Source organism: Aedes aegypti, chromosome 2 (assembly GCF_002204515.2).
Source record: "Aedes aegypti strain LVP_AGWG chromosome 2, AaegL5.0 Primary Assembly, whole genome shotgun sequence".
Classification (NCBI taxonomy): Eukaryota; Metazoa; Arthropoda; class Insecta; order Diptera; family Culicidae; genus Aedes; species Aedes aegypti.
Genome location: NC_035108.1, coordinates 301,008,830 through 301,030,757, shown reverse-complemented (window position 1 = coordinate 301,030,757; position 21,928 = coordinate 301,008,830). Strand labels below are relative to the sequence as shown.

Here is a 21,928-nt window from a genome sequence, read left to right as displayed (position 1 = left end):
GGATATTTTTAAAATACCTATCGATTTTATCATGACAAATCGAAACTAACAAAAAACGATTGAAGAAAGTCAATTCACTAGCCTGTAAGTGCTCCTAACATGTAAACATTCTAAACATTGACTAATCGTGGAATATAGATTTAAAGCCACCCAACGCAGGATCAGAATCAAACTCCGCATGAGTTATCAATTAGCTAGAAATCAGAATAAAGTCGGTCTAATTCAAGTCAACAATCGAAAGATTTCTAGAAGAAGCAATATAAGTAGGACTATAGTATATATTTAATATGATTACACTGTTCCACGAACAGTATTGAGTAGTATCTTCAATAATAAAATATCGTAAACGAATCAATATGCTGTCTAGTCCATTGAAAATGCAAATAGTAATTCAAAGATTCAAAAACTTTGGTTCCAAATGACAAACTAGTTGTTGTGGGAGCAGGCCGAAAGGGTTGTTAGGCCGAAATTTCATTTAACCATTTATAGAACGAGTTGTTGTTGTTTAAGGTACATTTAGAGGATTAATCGTTCATGAATAAGCGAAATTGAAATTATGTATACCCACAGCAATAACCTAGCACGCACAAGCACCTAAAATGAGCCAACAACTGAGAACCACTGTAGAGACCGAAACCGAATATGACTAAATGAGTTCATTACGCTTGTTTTGATGCCCACCAAATGATATCACGTATGTGAACATGTCGTACGCTAACGGTTACATGCGGATGACTAGTTGAAAAACGAAGCCTTGTCTCGGTTTCTTATTACAACCGTCCGCAGTCGGTTGTTGTCGCGGGTTGTGAATGAAATATGTTGACACGGCACAAATGTTGCATTGGTGATCCGTCGAAACAATCCGAACCGGCTCCATTCAGGAATGCATAGTAAGATGGGGCTAAAGTTCGACCTTAGTGGAATATTCAAAATTTTCAGTAAAACAATAACAGATGAAAAGAATTAAACATATTGACCACAATATTGCTGAACAAACTTGTGGTAAAATCAAAAATAATTGTGTCATCGAAAGGCAAGAGTTTTAACCCTCTAATACCCAACCCCGCCTTTAGACGGGGTACACTTTGGAATTTTGTGTATTTTTTCGTAGCTCGAATAATAAAATGATTTTATTTTTGGCTTAAACCTTGACTCATAACACGCATATAAGAAAAGTTTTTTATGATTTTTGAAACTTTTTTGTATTATTGAAAATTGTTTGAAAAATTGTTTTCTTATATAACCTACAAATGCCTGGGATTAATTTAGCGTGTATTATAAAAAATCGTACTTTTTATATTTTTCTACGATCAACCTATCACAGAAGAAGAGCCTGATGGTATTGAAATGATTTCAAATCTGTTTTTCCGTTAGTTACACGGAAAATAAAAAATGTTCTAGAAAAAAATTAAAAAATTCATATTTTCAAAACTATAGTAAATACTCAAATTTTTATTATTGTCAAAAATTAGTAACCAGAAGAGGCTTCAAGAAAAAATTAAAAAGGATAGGGATGTTCAAAAATAAAAATAATAAAAATCAAAAACCAAAATTCATGAATTTGCAAAGAAAAATAAATCATTGCCCAAACCGTGTTTAGAATGATTTTAGATAACGAAAAATTATATTTAGAACGAAAACAAAAATTTGGGTATTAGAGGGTTAATTGACCTTATATAAAAAATCTTATAATGTTTTATTTTCATTTCTCTTCATTCGCTAAAAAACGATAGCCATACAAATAGCCATATCTTTTCCAAACCTCAATCGATTTCATTAGTTTCTGGAGTGAAAGTTTTTTACTTGAATAGTATTCGAAACACATTGACATTAAATGTATTTAATTTTATAACATTTGTTTTGAATTTAGCTGAAATTTTCCAAAAGAAACGATTGCCTTTTTACCCCACCTTACGCTACTGAACTGCTGGGAATGCATGATATGTACTAGAACAAAACTATATTAGATGTATCTTAAAGTTGTACAATTTATTAAACTGTTTGCCTGTCTATCGAAATTCATTGCTTTGACATGCAAATTTTCGACATAAAATTTATTGTGGAGGCCAAGTTTGCACGTAAACTGTTAATAGCAGGAATGGAATTTTGTTTTTATTACACCTAAAATATTGTTTTGCTGATTAAAATAACGAGAAATCCAAGTTTTTGAACACTCCACGGTTTGTTGTACTAAGAAAAATTTGTTTCATGTCGGCTTACAGACAAACGTAAATCAAAATGCAAAGTGATAACATGTTTTTTTATATAAAAGTTTTCACAAGTCATCGCATTCGATTTATATTTATTGAAAATAAACAGTTGTGAAAATTAGGGTTTTCGTTTTTTGTAGTGAAAAAATGAGTGTAGTCAATGTAAGGGTAATGGATATAAGGAACTTTGCTGATAACCGAAATGAAACTTTTGGAAACTTAAGTATACCGTTTAGTATGGAGGAATTGAATATGGCTTTGTCATATTTAAACAATACCTCTCCGGGATTAGATAAAATCAAAATGATTAACAACTACCGAAAAGCTAAACATTACATATAGTTTGCAATTGGATTCAATGAACAAATTGATGTGAAGTTTTGCGAAAAAGATTCACGCCTTCTCAGTGAGAATCGAACTCACGACTCCCTGATCTCTAGTTGGGGCGCGTTAACCACTACGCCATGAGAGGACTCATGAACGCAGAAGTTAACCTGAATTCGATTTCAGCTCAATAATCACGTGGTCCTTTTTCGCAAAGTGCACCTCTTTCGGAAGAATTAGATGTCCATCCAAACACAACGCTTTCTATTCATATCCAATGCCTAGCCCGAGAGCGCATTATTTTTTAGGTATTAAAATAGAACACTACACTAGCCAGCAACTGTGCTGGCTGAGGTTTTTATTGTGTGGGCTTCCAATGGGTCGCAATGTTCTCAAACGACCGGTTACGGAACATGAGTCCGTTGCTCGATAAATACTTGTTTTTAATTATGAATCGTGGTTTACGGCTAACCAGCCGAGTGGAAGGTTAACAAATACCGAAAAGCTTAACATTACATATACTTTGCAATAGGGCGATATTCAAAACTGAAAAGGCAATAGATGGCTCTTTTTCAATGGTAGTAAAAACGAAATCCTGAAGCAAAGAAAGCACCACGGAAAATGAATTAAACACAAAAAGTTATGCATTCACTTTAGACTTGATTTCTAATCACTACTTTTTTGATCCAGTTTCCTAATTGCAAGCAATTTACGATTTTCTCTATTTTTCATACGTTTTGACAGTTCTCCGGCTACCATTCTGCGCCTGTGTTGAAATTTTGAGAAATTTGAGAATCCAGCGTAGCGCGATCAGTGAGTGGAATACAAACATCAGTGTCGCCGCTCGGCGGCCGGTAAGAGAAACTGAATGTTTGAAAGGTTGTTGTCTGTAATTTTTGCCACTGGCGCCAATTGTTAGAGTTTGAGAACAAAATAAACAGTCATTACCCTATTGGATTAAATGGACAAATTGATGTGAAGTTTTGCGAAAAAGATGATTGTTGTTAGTAGTCTACCAAAAATTGCAAAAAAAACACTTTTGCAAATTTTCAATGATCTATTTACGCAAAATGTTTGTCCCGATGAGTGGAGACAAAAATAATATTAAATTTGCACGAAAATTTATTCGTCAACAAGAAGAACAATACCCTGCATAAAAATAAAATGCAGTAAAGCACGTATTTTTTGAAAAATGATTTATTTAAACCAGAGAAATTAAAATGAATGGTTTCTACTATAGCGGGGATTCGTTGGTTGCCGATCTTACCCATTAGTTGGAACGACTGATAGCTGGTGAAAATTCTCTATTAGCAATTACGAAGGTAACTGACACAGTTGACCATATGTGTGAAGCTCCGATTATATTACATGGCAAAGCATAGGAAGTCAACTTTAGAAGCATTTGAAAGCATTTAAAAAATCACAACACAATTTAACTATTTTTTTTAAGTGTACGGGGCTAGACTTTTAATAAGCTATAGAATCATTAAGGAACAAATCAAAAAAAATGTAGCCCAACAAAAGTGTTTCAACACATACTGAACGGATTTGAATTGACTACTGTAGTTTATTTTATGAAATCATTTGAAATTTCACTTCCCATACCTTACCAGGTAAAATTTTCGGTGCTTCACGCATAGAGTAAACTTTTTTCCAGATGGCAGCATCGTACCTTTGTAGAGGAGAATAGTCTCGCATCTGGATAGCGAATCTTCACGAAACGTACATATAGGTTGCATAACCACTTGGACACTTACATGATTCACTGTGGCATGGGGATTTCTCGACCAAATTGGTTTGAACTTTGCAGTGAGAAGCGCTTCAATACGATGCATTATTATTTATTTAGTTGGTGTTACATCAATGATTTGATAAAACCTCGTTAACGATGTTACGCCAATTTACGCCAATTTACTCGGTCCATGGCTGTGTCTCTCCAACTTCGATTTTGGCCCACGTTCTCCAGATCTTGTTGCACCTGATCAAGCCACCTCGCTCGCTGTGCTCCCCGCCTTCTTGTGCCAACCGGATTCGACGCGAACACCATCTTTGCAGGATTGTTGTCCGGTAGTCTTGCAACATGTCCTGCCCAGCGCACCCTTCCGGCTTTCGCAACCTTCTGGATACTTGGTTCGCCGTAGAGCCTAGCGAGCTCGTGGTTCATTCTCCGCCGCCACACACCGTTCTCCTGCACTCCGCCAAAGATCGTCCTAAGCACCCTTCGTTCGAACACTCCAAGTGCTTGCAAGTCCTCTTCCAGCATGGTCCATGCTTCATGTCCATAGAGGACCACCGGTCTTATAAGCGTTTTGTACATGGTACATTTAGTGCGGGGGTGAATCTTTCTCGACCGCAGCTTCTTCTGGAGCCCATAGTAGGCGCGACTTCCACTGATGATGCGTCTCCGTATTTCACGACTAACGTTGTTGTCAGCCGTTAACAAGGATCCGAGGTAGACGAACTCATCAACCACCTCAAAAATATCCCCGTCTATCGTAACACTGCTTCCTAGGCGGGCTCTGTCGCGCTCGGTTCCGCCTATCAGCATGTACTTTGTTTTTGACGCATTCACCACCAGGCCGACTTTTGTCGCTTCACGTTTCAGGCGGGTGTACAGGTCTGCCACCGTTCCAAATGTTCTGCCGACAATATCCATATCATCCGCGAAGCAAACAAATTGGCTGGATCTTGTGAAAATCGTACCTCGGTTATTGAACCCGGCTCTCCGCATGACACCTTCTAGCGCGATGTTGAACAGCAGGCACGAAAGTCCATCACCCTGTCGAAGTCCCCGGCGGGATTCGAACGAACTGGAATGTTCGCCCGAAATCTTCACGCTATTCTGCACACCGTCCATTGTTGCTCTTATTAGTCTTGTGAGCTTCCCGGGAAAGCTGTACTCGTCCATGATTTTACATAGCTCTTCGCGGTCGATGCTATCATAAGCCGCTTTGAAATCGATGAACAGGTGATGCGTTGGGACTTGGTATTCACGGCATTTCTGGAGGATTTGCCGTACAGTGAAGATTTGGTCCGTTGTCGAGCGGCCGTTGATGAAACCAGCTTGATAACTTCCCACAAACTCATTTGTTATTGGTGATAGACGACGGAAGATAATCTGGGATAGCACTTTGTAGGCGGCATTCAGGATAGTGATCGCACGATAGTTTTCACATTCCAGTTTGTCGCCCTTCTTGTAGATGGGGCATATAACCCCTTGCTTCCACTCCTCCGGCAGCTGTTCCGTTTCCCAGATTCTGACAATCAGTCGGTGCAGACAGGTGGCTAACCTCTCCGGGCCCATTTTTATGAGTTCAGCTCCAATACCATCTTTACCAGCGGCCTTGTTATTCTTGAGCTGGTTGATGGCATCCTTAACTTCCCTCAATGTGGGGGCAGGTTGGTTTCCTTCATCCGCCGTGCTGACGTAGTTACTTCCTCCGCTGTCGTGACCCTCGGCGCCTGTGTTCTCCGTGCCATTCAGGTGTTCATTGTAGTGCTGATTCCACCTTTCAATCACCTCACGTCCGTCCGTCAAGATGCTTCCGTCCTTATCCCTACACATTTCGGCTCGCGGCACGAAGCCTTTTCGGGATGCGTTAAGCTTCTCGTAGAACTTTCGCGTTTCTTGTGAACGATGCAGCTGTTCCATTTCTTCACATTCCGCTTCTTCCAGGCGGCGCTTTTTGTCCCGGAATAGGCGGGTTTGCTGCTTTTGTTTTCTTTTATATCGCTTCACGTTTTGTCGCGTTCCTTGCTGCAGCATTGCAGCCCGCGCTGCATCCTTCTCCTCCAAAACCTGCCTGCATTCTTCGTCGAACCAATCGTTACATGTCCTCCTTTCCACGTACCCGACGATGCTCTCGTCTGCGTTGTTGATGGCTGCTTTTATGTTGCTCCAGCAGTCTTCAAGAGGGGCTTCGTCAAGCTCGCCCTCTTCCGGCAACGCTTCCTCGAGATGCTGCGCGTATGCGGCAGCGACGTTCGGTTGAGCCAGTCGCGCTAGGTTATACCGAGGCGGGCGTCGATACCGTACATTGTTGATAACGGATAGTTTTTGGCGCAGTTTCACCATCACTAGATAGTGATCAGAGTCGATGTTAGCGCCACGATAGGTTCTGACGTCGGTAATATCGGAGAAGTGCCGTCCATCGATCAAAACGTGGTCGATTTGTGATGCCGTCTGCAGTGGTGATCTCCAGGTGAATCGATACGGGAGGCTGTGCTGGAAGTAGGTGCTGCGAATGTTCTTGGAGGCGGCAAAATCTATCAGTCGTAGGCCGTTCTCGTTCGTCAGCCGGTGGGCGCTGAACTTTCCAATCGTCGGTCTGAGCTCCTCCTCCTGGCCAACCTGAGCGTTTAAATCTCCTATGATGATCTTGACGTCGTGGCTTGGGCAGCGGTCGTACTCGCGTTCGAGCTGCGCGTAAAATGCGTCCTTGTCATCATCAGTGCTTTCGGAGTGTGGGCTATGCACGTTGATTATGCTGAAGTTAAAGAATCGGCCTTTGATTCTTAACTTGCACATTCGTTCATTGATCGGCCACCACCCGATCACGCGCCTTTGCATATCACCCATCACTATAAAAGCTGTTCCCAGCTCACGTGTGTTGCCGCAGCTCTGGTAGATGGTATGATTACCTCTAAACGTTCGCACCATCGAACCTGTCCAGCACACCTCCTGCAGCGCTACGATGTCGAAACCGCGGATCTTCAGTACATCGGAGAGTATGCGTGTGCTTCCGATGAAGTTGAGAGATTTGCAGTTCCACGTACCGAGTTTCCAATCGCTAGTCCATTTTCGTCGCTGTGGTCTTTGCCGATTGTTCCGGTCCGTATTCTCTCGTTGACGTTCCTGTGCTGATGTGTTTTTACGGTTGGCTTGCTGGGCCTGACACCAACCCCCTAGATTTCCGGAGGACCATTCCCCCTAAATGTTCGGAGGGCCATAGTGCGCATTTTAGCTTAGAGTCCTTCTCTGGCACTCGGACGATGATCAGCCGCCCCTGACATGGGGAACAGACGCTGTTGTGAGCCGCTCCTAACATGGAGTACAGACGCTCCAGGTTTGCAGAAGCAAAAGCAAACCCCCCCTTCCCTGTCAGCATACGACCAAAGTTCCCACCGGGGGTTGGTTACCCGATCTTCCCTGAGGTTACTCGTACCCCGGCCAGTACCGCGAGGAGGTAGGAGTTGCTGGGCAAGAGGCTAAGGACCGCACAGAGGGGTCTATTTTATTCCTTCAGGTACGCGAGGTACCAATGGTACGCCATGCCCAGCCATTTACCAACCTCAATACGATGCATATTGTGGCCAAATATGAGCTCTGTAGCTTTAAAAAAAACCACTGCCAAAGTGCCAAGAAAATGATCCAGCTCCCTTTATGATTTTTTTTTCTATATATGGAGACTTCAATAGACCTTTCCATGTGACAGGTCGGCGTAGGCATTTGTTTACATTGATGGAGGACCGTTGCATAGGTGTTTTCACGAGACGTTTAAAATCAGCTGATCCCAAAGCACTTTGACAGATCTTCATTTAAAATAACAGGCCCGTGAATGCACCGGTCCTCCACTGAAGTAAGCAAATGCAAACACGGACCTGTCACTTGAAAAGCTTATACACGAGGCTGTCATCTCAATAGAAGAGGGATTCCACGGAGGCATGCAAGTCGATTCTGATCGACCATTTCAAAAATATCTGAAACTTTGCACAGTTTTTCAGTTCCATCTAAATCGTCATTTTCCGATATCAAATCTTCAAGTTGAGTCACGACTAACTTTTCAAAAGGGTGTATGTGAAAATGGTTCAAAAATATTCAAAAAGCTGCACAGCAAAAACGGTTCGTTCAATTGTTAGCCAACTAAAGAAACAAAGTTAGACAACTAAATAAAGATTCCAAAAAAAATACACACAGTAAAAAAAATTTTTTTTTTGCTTTAAAAAACATCATTTTTGTCACAAAAACTCAAATATCTCAAAACCCTATCGGAATACCAACGGAAAACGGTCCATTATATTAGCTATCTACTATAAAAATTTGGTGATGGTAAGCCAATAAACAAAAAAGTTATGACATTTCAAATATTTCACAAATTTGACACTTAGTGAAAAAAAATTTTTTTTTCATTGTTAATTTTTTTTAGGACCGCAGTTTGTTGCTGAATTTTTTGTTAAGGGTACCACATGAGGTTAACAAGTTGTTTTCATGATATTTTATTTAATTATTCATAACTATTATAGCATCTATTAGAAAGTTAGACGCGATCCAGTGTTGTGATCTAAAGTCTTGATAGTGTCATATTTTTTATTGTACGTAACTGAAGAAAAATTCTCTCAATAGTGTTGAAACCTTTTGATAAAAGAAACCTATAAGAAATCTAATATTGAAGACAAAAGCTACATAAAAAGTTTTCTATACAGGTATACGACTTGTTTACCTGCAAAAAGTTTACCTCGTAGAGAACAAGGCGGGTCTACACCCAGGTGATCTAGTATACGTAAAGCAGGTCGGTTTTCTCGGCGCTGGTTTTCTCCACAAAGTTAAAATCTGATTACACCTGGGTAGAGAATAGACTTTGTTAATCATATTTGGGAGAAAGCGAGTAACTTCAACAACATCAAAAACATGATAGGTACATACCATGAAAATACTCACGAAAAAGCTAAAAATATACTACCACTATGGTTATAAAAGATTTAATTGTAAAATTTTTCTTCAGTCAAGCAAACGACACCAAACTAGTCAGTAAAAACTTATAAGTGATTTTGTTAATTAAAATCTAACGAGCAACATGAGTAGTCGCTTTCTCAACTGTTGCAGGCCGTTTGCAGAAAAAAGTATTCGAAAGAGCTACGAAATCTCACCGAAAGCACCATAGTGTAGTATCCGATTTCTGTCTTACACTCCACCTCACGCTTAAATGAAACATACACGATTAAGTAAAACAAACATACTCATAGCATGCACGCTCAAATCAAACATGCACGCTCATATTTTTATACAACAACTCTAGCTACCACACATAGATAAACTGAAAGCGGATGGTTATGCTCCAATGTCTACATTGAATACAAATTTACGCATTTGTACGTCCTGCCGTTTAAATGTTGACAAACGGGCAATCTGTACATCATCGGTGGATCAGGTTGCAGGAAGTTCGAAAACAACAACAACTGAGGAATTACTAGATGCACCGACAACAACTGAGGAGTTACCAGAAGTACCAAGTGCAGATAGTCTTGCCACGGTACCATCAGCGACATCTGTTTCAACAAATCAATCAGAAGATGAGTGCATCCAGAAGGTCAACATCGAACGCTTCAACGAAGGGATACCTGGAATAAAAGTGACTCCGATTAAATGGACGAAGATGGGTTACGTCAATTATCCCGAGAAAAAATACCGTGAAATCAACGAAGCTGTACAAAGAAACCTCTTCAAATTAGGACCTGAGGATGTGGAAAATACAGACTACGATGAGGTAATTATGAATATGAAGGAAAGGTTCTCGAATCTAGCCACGACAAGGAAAGAAAAATTATTGATTTTGTCGATGCTGCCAAGCTCGTGGTCTATTCAAGACGCCATTGATGAGTTCAAAACCAATAGAAACTGTCTTGCAACCAAAAATGCTAGGTCGAGTACTTCATTAACAGATGAGACAAAAGAAAAAATAATTCAATATTTTGAAGACGATGAAGTAAGTAGAGCTATGCCTGGCCAAAAAGATTATGTATCTGTAAAAAAAAGATGGAAAGCGTCAAGCAATCCAAAAACGATTAATGATGACTACTTTGAAAGAAGCGTATACACGCTTCAAGAAAATTAACGAAAATATTAAGGTAGGTTTTTCCTCATTTGCAAGCCTTCGTCCAAGGCAATGCAAGCTTCTATCCAATTCAGGAACACATAATGTTTGTGTGTGCACAACACACGAAAATATTAACCTAATCTTACATAGTTTGAAAAGAATCAATTTATCAAAGGATATTAAAATGTTAACTGGTAGTCTTTTGTGTGAAAATACAACATCAAATTGCTATCTACGATCTTGTTCGGATTGTCCAGATTCTTCATCATTGGAAAATACTTTATTCGCTGAGTTTGAAGAAAATTATATTGATCAGTTATCATTTGAGCAATGGGTGACCACGGATAGGTGTGACCTAGAAACTATTGTAAAACCTGTAGATGAGTTTGTGTCATTTTTTTGCTTGAAATTAGAAAGTTTAATTCCTCACGACTTTATTAAAACAGAGCAATCCCGCTTTTTAAAAAATACGAAAAATACATTACAAGATGGTGAATTTTTAGTCATTTGTGATTTTTCTGAAAACTATAGCTTTGTATTGCAAGATGAAGTGCAGACCCATCACTGGAACGTACAACAAGCTACAATTCATCCATTCGTTATTTATTTCAATGGAAGTACGCAAATTGTACATTTTAGTTTTATTGTAATTTCCGAAGATTTAAGACACGACTCAATATCTGTAAATTTGTTCATTGCCAAAATGATTAACTTTTTACGCGTTGATAAGGATAAAGAAATCAGAAAGATATATTTCATGTCTGATGGAGCAGCATCGCAGTACAAAAACCGTAAGAATTTTTCGAGCCTATGTCAATTTAAATCAAAGTACGGAATTGATGCAGAATGGCATTTCTTTGCTACGTCACATGGCAAAGGTCCTTGTGATGCTATTGGAGGAACCATAAAGCGCATGGCCACAAGAGCAAGTTTAGCCAAAGAACGTGAGCATCCAATTAAAACTGCAAAAGAACTATTTGATTGGGCGAATCGCAGAAAAGAAGAAGATTTAACAAAATTATCATTTTGTTTTACTACTACTGAAGAGTACGAATTAACGGCATCAGAGCTCAGCGAGCAATATAATAACGCGAAAACGATCCAAGGAACCCAAAAATTTCACTGTTTCATTCCATTGTCAGAAAATAAAATTAAAGCAAAACTATACTCGAACTGTACTGATAATGATGCAAAAGTGTTCGATATTGTAAAATAATTGAATAACAATAAATAAATAAATAAGTTTTAATAAAATGTTTTCATGATCTCATAACGCATACCCAAATCCAAAACTTTTAAAGTTTAGGGTAATTTGCCCATTATTGCGGTATTCCCTATTATTGCGGTATAAGAATAAAACCCTCGTTATTAATCGAAAACTCTATTTTCTATGGATATTATTGATGATGATGAAAATTTAGAGTATTCCCATGCTGTACCAGATGAATGCTTCAAAAATTAAACGATTTTGATCGTTGGAAGAACAGTTTCAAATGATGCATCAAGCAAAGCCTGTATTTTTAACCAGCCTCTTTACCTACGGGCGGGTTTTCATAAGCTTGAATTTTTAAGTTTAGAACCAAAACAATTATATGTAGCGCGTATATCAGTTCAGTATGGATGTAGTTACATGATAGATATTGAATTTTGAATAAAAGTTCTATATTTTTGAGAAAAAGCATATACCGCAATAATAGGACAATGAAAGTAGCTTTTTGCCTATTATTGCGGTATCTGCAAATTTCATTCAAAAATTGGATATTTCAATAGTAATTTTAAATGTAATTGCTGGAAACATTAATTATATTATTAGGATATAATTGGGGCCATAAATTTGAGTTATTCATACATTTATTTAGTCAAACAAAAGGTTTATGTTTATTTTTACACTGTGATTCCTCTTATTTACAAATATTTTGCAAATAAACACAATGTTTTACCAAAAAATCACGTAAACTGACTGATAATCGAAACACATGCCAAAAATACGTTGCAAAACAGAGATATAAGATGATCGCAAGGTAGCAATCCTTTGAACTTGTGTTGCTAGTGGAAAATTTTTTTAAAAACATCAAAATCATAGGTTATACTTAGGTCAACAAATTCATTTCTTATATAGCGACTAGTGGTCTCAGATGGAAGAACCTTGTCTATTCACTTTAACATTGTCCACCTACGACGAAAGAAGAGACGAAACCGACAGAAAATCATTCGATTCTGTTGATTTGTTTTAGAATCGTGACATAAAGTAATGCATTAGTTTTCCTCATAGATATGTCCAAAGTCACGCAAACTGACAGTACCGTGCAGTGTCATTAACATGGAGGCAGCATAATTTCAATGCTCGAACATTGTGTGGTATTGAATGTATATTGAATGTAATAAAATTTATGATTTTTGGTATACCGCAATAATAGGACGGCACTACCGCAATATTTGGACAAAATACCCCAATAATAAGACTGAGGAAGAGCTTCAGATTTATAAAAAAAAAAAAAGATAAAAATGTATGTATGATTCCAAATATTACTTTTTTACTTCACTATACTCCAGATAAAGGATAGTTTTAACACTTAACATTGCAAAATTCTATAATATTTAGATTTTGGACACTGCAATACGATTTTAATTTCAACACCGTGCTTAAGTCCTCCATAATAGGACGGATACCCTATATATAACATTTAGAACCTCATCGATCATACTCTAAAAAAAATATACTGGTAAAAAAAAATTTATTTTCGTGTAATCTGTTAATTCATTTTAATTTATACATATATACATATACATATAATATTTATACATATACATAATATTTATACATATAATATACATTATACTAATGAATACATGAAAACGACTTGTTTTATTCACGCAAGGCCCTTAACAATAAAATCAGCAACAAACTGCGGTTCCCGTAATAATTTACACCGAAAAAAAAATTTTTTTTTTCTACTAAATGTGAAAATTGTGACATGTTTGTAATGTCATAACTTTTTTGTTTATTGGTTTACCATCACCAAATTTTTATGGTAGATAGCTAATATAATGGACCGTTTTCCCTCAAAAAATTACGTTGGTATTCCGATAGGGTTTTGAGATATTTGAGTTTTGGTGTCAAAAATTATGTTTTTTAATGCAAAAAAAAAAATTTTTTTACTGTGTGTATTTTTTTTGAATCTTTATTTAGTTGTCTAACTTTGTTTCCTTAGTTGTCTAACAATCGAACGAACCGTTTTTGCTGTGCAGCTTTTTGAATATTTTTGAACCATTTTCACATACACCCTTTTGAAAAGTTAGTCGTGACTCAACTTGAAGATTTGATATCGGAAAATGACGATTTAGATGGAACTGGAAAACTGTGCAAAGTTTCAGCTCAATAGAAAAAAATGAATTAAAAAATTTACCAAATTTTGGTGCTGTTGCTTGGAATCACTCAGAAGAACTGTCAAATTGCTTCAAGATCAGCTGACTTCTTTTGAAAAGGCCTATGTCACTGCTCTCAGACGTCAAAGTCTATTTGACATTCGAATGCTCTTTAGTTGGATTTTTTTTTTCATCCATCGAACATCCAACCATCGGCGCCTCAACGAGCGAATCTTTGCTGTATTTGATGGAAAACATGTTTGTCTATCAGATCATGGTTAGAAAAAAATCATATAATAATGTTGTTCACAGCTAAAATAACTTTCTACCTTAGCATGAGCGTGTTTCCCCTATACACTGCTGCGCTTAATACATTTGTTTGAATTATTATTGGGAGATGAATTTATCATCAATGTTCAAACCAAGGGGTGGGACAGCTTTGCTCAGAGCAACACTTTGAACACAGAGCAAGTTTGAGTTACTCGCATTTTGCTCAGAACTATTCACGATTACTTGGATTTGGAATTCTAACGTAATCTAGTTTGCACATTTCGTATGTCAAACTTAATTTTCAGCTAGCTATAATAAATTGAACAAATTTTGTGTTTCTGTCCAACAAAAGTGAAGATCGGCGATGTTCCAAATTTAAGTGTGTCAGTGGAAGTGTTTCTTCACTCAAATTTATAAAGCCAATATAACAACACTTCAATAACATCTCTAGTACTGGAATTTCATTTGCTGCAGCCAATATGAGTACCGTTTTGCAGTAATATTCCGTCAATTCTGGAGGAAAGGACCATTCAAATGAATCATTCATGTGTTGAAGCAATCATTAATTTGTTGTGATAATAAAACAATGTATAAAACTTTTGTAAATTTATTTTAAAACATCTGGGAAATGGGGTTGCGAACTGGAAGGGTTTTATTTGCAAGAAAGTCGGCTCTCAATGCCTTTTTGTCTGTTGGAAGAAGCAAATGGGATAACGGACTAGCTTGCAATGCCGATTGGTTCGGAAAACGTTCATAACAATCGTTTTTCTATACTGCAGTGAAAAACTGATTAAAAATAACAACCATAATAATAATCAGTAATTATGGATGCCACGCACGGCTTCATTCCGTGTTCTAGACAAATAAATCCTGGAAATCCCGGGATCCCTATTCAACCTTAACTCAGCTCTTCGGGAATAGAACATTTTGGGAAACGAATTTATACATGTTTCTCTCCCTTAATTCCAGCCTTGCTGTTCAATGCAAAACGAACCCATCGCATTTGTATCTGCTATCTGTAGACTAGCAACTCGGAGTCTAAAAATTTCAAGGAAAAGTACAGTTTTACAAAATATTCCACGGTTCTATGGCCAACCTTCCGTATGTAAATCAAGAAGAAAAATGGCATGTCTTCGCAAACGCACGTTAGTGGCGAAATCGGTTTTCACATAATAACAAGATTTCACACTGGTTGCTATGCAGACGTGAAATCGAGTAACAAGAGTTACTCAGAGTTGCTCTGAAATCAGCTCGAGAGGTTACTCAAAAGCAAAAGCTGTCCCGCCCCTAGGTTCAAACTTCCTGTCTTCCTTTTTTTTATTTCTCTTGAAGTGTTCAGGTGTTGTTTGTCACAATGTTATCAACTTAGAAGTGGTACAGAAAATTGTTTTCCGCATCTTTTTTCCACTGAAAATATTAAAACAAGATTGCACGTCGTCAACTTGTTACGGAGTGATAGTTGATAGGTCAACAATCTTTCGCTCTATTATGCAATAATGGCTGAAGAATCTCAGGAATCTCTTACCTATCGCAATGTTCTGAATGGCTTCAAAGGTTTTCGCATGAATTTGAAACGTTAATTCACATATTCAGTAAAAAATACCAATTATTTCCACTTACCGCATTAACCCACTTTACCCCACGGTACCTTATATAATTTGTTGCACACGTGAATAATTACTTTTTTTCTATTCAATTTCAGATCTTGCATAGATGAACGCAGTCATTCTGTTAGTTCAAAAAACTAGTAAGTATTCAAAATCCCAGCATCATTTAAGTATATCGTCATGAATGTGGTTCCATTGAATTTTCTTTTTCTTGTAAAATGTCAAAATTCGAGTTCATTGAATTGGATAAGAACTATGCTATCGTTTGAAACATAGCATTAAAAAGCAGATATCCATTGATCCGGAAGCTTGTTAAAGTATTTCAAAACTTCTCACTGAAATCAATGGCTTGGTGCACTCACATTAAATCCACAGACATTCTTGGAGAAATAAAGAAAAAGAGATGAAATAAAATAAAAACGATTTTTTATTACCCAGAACTGCATTTACTGTAGAGCTTTTCCGGGAAGGCCAAGCTCCGAGGATTCTTTGCTCAATAGAGACATATCCTCAACATTTGTAATCTGTATTTAGTGCCAACTCGAAAGAAGAAAGAAACTTCACCGAGCCCAATTCCGTGGAACATTTTTATCCAACTTTCCGGTCGAACTGACTGGTAATGGGAAAACCGGAGCCACAATGAGAAGCCTTCCGGTGCGGTTTTACGAATCCAAAAAAGTCGGAAAAATTCAACAGAAAGCATAGTCATTCAGGAATCTGCTCTTGGAAATATTATTTTCAGTTTAATCTGAGTTTGACTTGGTTTGTACCCCGAATCTTGGTCGCGGTTACTTCTGGCGAAGGCTCTTTAATCCTGGAAAAATAAACACATGGAACCACGAACGGGCATTTATTCCGGAAAATTGTTTGGTGTGGATTCGCAATGCAGGTTGATTCTGTTGTGGGTGATCGTGTGGGTGTAATATGCTTAATGGCTTACGGAATGGAAAGGTTTTTGCGAGGCAAATGATTGTGAAATGACAGTACCGGGAAAACATTAAATGTTTTCGGCGTATCTGAATGAATCGCGTTGCTTGATTGATATTAATTGATATTCCAAGAAAAATAACATTCTGTGAGATTTCTCAAAACTGCTGGAATTATTACTTGACTAGATGAGAACTCAAAATATACGCAGCTATAAACGCGCAGCTATTTTATAAGAACATGGTCAATTTTCAATAACGGATCTGGAAATAGAACAAGCCCTACAACCCTAAAAACCAATTGGGAAATATGCTCTTATACTTCCAAAACTCAACTTTTAATATTCCATCATAAACCAAAAGCTCTTTATTTGAAACCTTCAAGTAGACATGTTGTCACGATGAGATGGGTTCCAATGAATTGGTCAGATGAAGATAAGTTTCTAGGGCTCATGCTACATAAAAAATAATTTAAAAAAAATCATATCGAGGGCATTCAAGCCAAATGTAACAAATATATAAAATGTCTGTTTCCACTCATTAACAGAAAATCAAAACTTTATCTTAAGAACAATCTTGTGATCTTCAAACTATTTTTCAAACTAACACCATAAATAAAAAAGGCTGAAAAACTCAATGCTTGTCTGTAAAAAAAAACTCTAGGTATCAACTTTGTACAATTTCCATTGTCAGTTTAGTTTGTTTATTCACTCAATATTCGCATGAATCAAAATTTACGCTGATGCTAGAAAATCCCATCGCCAAGTCACCGGCTGTTGTTGGCGGCAGCAGCAATGTACAAAGCCATAAAATGTGAACGCTCATGAAAAACTTTTTCCCGCGACCAAAAAACCTCACCCCAGTCTTTTACTAGTAGTGCATCAGCGGTGGTCTGTGGTTTAGGATGCTGACTTCATTGAATGTTGGTATTTGATTTTTTGTTTCATTGTTTCCCAATGAAAGTTGGAACTTTGCTCTGGCCGTGTAGGGTTTCCCTTTGCTGATGAAGCACTCAATGATGGCTCAACTTTATTGTAACGGGATGCAACGAGTGCGGTTTCCCCCTAACCGCCTATTAACCCGGACTGGTGGTTCTTTATAGTGTAGAAGTAGTTTTTTGGATGCTGTATAACTTGATGTGTATTTACTTCGAAATTTTGGTTTAGTGAATCATATTGTGCTAGATAAATAAAATTATTGGATTTTTGTTATAATCTTTCACGACTTGAATAGTTCATTTGAAGATATATGGGATACGCCTGTATATGACAAATATTTAAACCGTATAAATTTTTGTTAAGATCAGAATGTGTATCAGGTATCAGAAGGCCGGCTCCAAAGGCACGTTCCCCACCAGTTGGGAGATTTGTGCCATCGCCATATTTGAGCCTATTTCATCATCTACCCGATGGGAGAGGAAAGGGAAGGGTAAGATGGGAGGAAATAGGAGTGGGGTCCCTTGAAGAGGGAAGATCGCATAAGCGAAATGAGAGCATGTAGCTCCATACCACAATGGGTTCGAACAGCGCCCTAAAAAGGGCACTGCAAAATGCATGAGCGTAAAGAGAGCCTATAGCTCATTACCACAGCGGGTTAAGAATAACATTCTGAACATTCTGAAGATTCAGGCTTCTGAATTCAGTTTCACTTAATAAGTGTTTACCAAGTAATTGGAATCGCATTTGCGCAAAAACTGGACAGTTACATATCAGGTGATACGAAGTTCCATAATCGGAGTCACAACTATCACACACAAATGAGTCAGCACGCTGAATATTTGCCATGTGATAGTTGAGTCGGCAGTGGCCTGTCAACGCTCTGACCAAGAGACTGCAATTCTGCTTTGACAGATTTGTTAAATACTTCGCCACCCTTGGAGATGGCTCAGTAATGTACAATTTTGTTTGACGACACGACTCCAAACTATTCCAATATTGCTTGTGCTGAGTTGCCGCCCAAGAGTTTATCTTAAGCTTCACCCAGCACTTCGAAATTGGAATAGCCGGCTCAGGACCAATGAAGTCATGCGATGCTCTATCGCGAGCTAGCTCATCAGCCAATTCATTTCCAGCGATGGAAGAATGGCCAGGTACCCATACAAGGTTTACAGAGTTGACTGAATTCAGTTCCTCAATTTGAGTTCGACATGCGATAACAAGCTTCGACCTTGAGTTGGCCGAAGCGAGAGCTTTTATAGCAGCTTGACTATCTGAACAGAAGTATATGACGTTACCCATTACGCGCTGTTGAAGTGCTGATTGCACTCCACACATAAGGGCAAATATTTCCGCCTGAAAAACGGTGCAGTTTCTACCAAGTGAGTAAAACTGATTCAGCCTTAGCTCACGTGAATATACTCCTGCACCAGCTCTACCTTCAAGAAGGGAGCCATCAGTGTAACATACTACATTGTTCGATATACTTCTTTCCAAATAGCCAGACGTCCATTCTTCCCGTGAAGGGAATTGTGTGGTAAATGTCCTGTAAGGAAAGTGACAAGCAATTGTGAGATCACTTGGAGCAAGGACAATTTTGTCCCAATTCACCAAAAGTGGAAACAACGAAGTGTGTGTAGATCTACGATTCACTGGATTTTTCTCCAGTAGATCCAGTACCCATAAACGGTAAGAGCAAGAAAGTGCTTCTTGTTTAAGATATATGTGTAGCGGCGCAACGTCGAAAAGGGCCTCGAGCGCTGCTGTAGGAGTTGTAGAGAACGCACCAGACATCGCCATCAAGCACATCCTTTGGAGATGGCCCAATTTTGATTGGATTGTTCTCACTTCGCCCTTTTGCCACCACACAAGACATCCATATGCCAATATTGGTCGAACAACTGTTGTGTAAATCCATCTGATATATTTGGGTTTGAGGCCCCAAGTTTTACCAAAGGTTCGCCGGCATTGACCGAAGGCCATGCAAGCTTTTTTGACTCTGAAATCAATGTGAGGTGTCCATGAAAGTTTGGAATCTAGAATGACTCCGACATACTTTACTTGATCAGTCACATTAATCTCAGTGCCAAAAAGACGTAAAGGTCGAATTCCATCGCGGCTTCGTCTTTCCGTAAACAGAACAATAGATGTTTTATTCGGGTTAACCGAAAGGCCATATTGGCGACACCAACTCTCGACTACCTGAAGAGCACGTTGCATCAGGTCGAATAGGGTGCTTATGCACATACCAACTATCAGAGCTAGATAGTCGTCGGCAAATCCATATGTTGGAAAGCCGCTATTATTGAGTTGCCTCAATAGCGTATCTGCTACGAGATTCCACAAAAGTGGTGACAAGACTCCCCCTTGGGGGCACCCGCAAACACTCAATTTTCGAATCGCTGCTTGACGCAATGTCGAGAAGAGATGTCGGTTTTTGAGCATTTGATGAATCCAATTGGTAATCATTGTAGGTAGCCCATGGTTTCGTGCGGCTTCCAATATGGCATCGAAAGACACGTTATCAAAGGCACCCTCAATATCCAAGAAAACACCCAAGCAGGATTGCTTCTGAGCGAATGCTTTCCCGATATCGTATACAACTTTGTGTAAAAGAGCCACAGTGGACTTTCCAGATTGGTAAGCATGTTGATTCACATGAAGAGGCATGTTTGCCAAATAAACATCACGGATGTGATGATCGATAATGCGTTCCAGACATTTCAGAAGAAAAGAGGTCAGACTGATTGGTCTAAAACTCTTCGCTTCTTCATACGACGCACGTCCTCCTTTCGGGATAAACTTTACAGTAATATCATGCCATGATCTGGGAATATACCCGGTAGCAAAACTGCTTACAAGTAGCTTTTTCAAAACATGTTTGATAAACTCAAATCCCTTTTGGAGCAGAACAGGATAAATCCCATCCGCTCCTGGAGATTTGAAAGGAGCAAAACTATTAAGTGCCCATTGAATCGATTCAGTAGTTACGATACTGCGAGCCGAGGCCAGAGACTCGTAACTACATGAAAAGACATTTGGTTCATCCGTAGATGCTATGTCCACACATCCGGGGAAGTGTGTATTGAATAAACATTCTAAAACTTCTTCATCGGAAGAAGTAAAGTTACCATTAGGTAAGCGAATTTCGTTCACTTGGAAATCCTTAGATTTTGCAAGGATTTTGTTCAGCCGACTGACTTTACTCAAACTGGAAACATTTGTACAAAGGTTTTTCCAGCCGGATCGTTCAGCAGAACGAAGAGCCTTCTTGTAAGCCTTGCGAGCCGACTTGAACGACTCTGATCCAGCTGAACGGCGTCTGTTCCAACTCCTTCTACATTGTTTCCTGAGTCTAGTCAGATCGGAATTCCACCATGGGGTCCCTCTTGTAGTCTTTACAGACCGCAGAGGACATGCTTCTTCAAAAGCTTCTATAATGTAGGATGTTGTAGTATCAACGGCATCATCCAGATCACTTGGATTTTCAATGGACGGAGAATATCCATGAAATTTGGTCGCAACCAATTCAATATAGAGTTCCCAGTTTGTTGACCGGGGATTCCTAAACGCAAAGTCTGCGCAGCTACATTTGAATGTTCAAAGAAGATGTAGCGATGATCAGATAATGATTCCTCATCTGATACATGCCAATTCGTCAACTCGTGACTGATTCTATTCGAGCAGAGCGTTATGTCTAACACTTCTTCTCTATTAGAAACCATGAAGGTTGGGCGATTGCCTATGTCCATTAATATCTTTATTTACCTTTATAGTTGTAGGGACCACAGCTTTTCCATGGTCATCGATTTGGATTCTGCTATCAGAAAACCGCACACCCGTTTGAGCTGAAACCACCAGCTAGTGACCAATCGATTAAGTTTTCAGCTTAAACGGATGTTTGGTTCTCCAGATTCGTGCTCTTGGAAATTTGAGGTTTGGCTTCGATCCATCTTCACCTTAATCTGATACTATTTCGTTGATAGTTCTACTAGGAATTGTTCTGTGAATATCTTTAAATAGTTTTCCCAAACCATTAATTACAAATTCTTACACGAAGTTCATCCACAGTTCTTAAGAAATGTTTCCAAAATACATCACATGCTACAAATATTCTTCTGTTTTTTTTCTAGAAATTTTTCTTTAAATCCCTGGATTTTTCAAGAATTGTAAAGGAAATTGTTTTTGAAATGTCTCTTGTCTTCGAATCTTCAGAGGAAATTTGTTGAAAAACCCCAGGGAAACTTTTGCTTCTGAAATTAGCATAGCGGTAAACATATAGCAAAATAACTGGGAAGAGGAAAAGGATCTATTAAGATATGCATAAATCTTCCTTAAGCACTTCTCCAGAAATAATTTTACCTATTATTGTCAGAGTCCATATTCTTGGTTTGAATTTTTGTGAGATACGAGTGCGGAATTTCTAGAGGCTTCCAGACAGAATTCTAGACAACCAGAAATCAAAGAAGAATAGAT

The 21,928-nt window shown here is 38.5% G+C and overlaps 1 protein-coding gene across 3 annotated transcripts in view; it reads left to right on the top strand.

The window, feature by feature from the left end:
• LOC5567760 (TSC22 domain family protein 1) overlaps positions 1-21,928 on the top strand; it is a 303,514-nt gene that overhangs the window by 152,626 nt on the left and 128,960 nt on the right. For 2 of the 3 annotated variants that reach the window (XM_021845524.1, XM_021845522.1), the window contains exon 3: positions 15,687-15,731. The exons of the other annotated variant lie outside the window; for it this stretch is intronic. The gene's annotated coding sequence lies outside the window, so the exon portion shown is untranslated. The remainder of the gene's footprint in view (positions 1-15,686; positions 15,732-21,928) is intronic. 3 annotated transcript variants of the gene reach the window in all.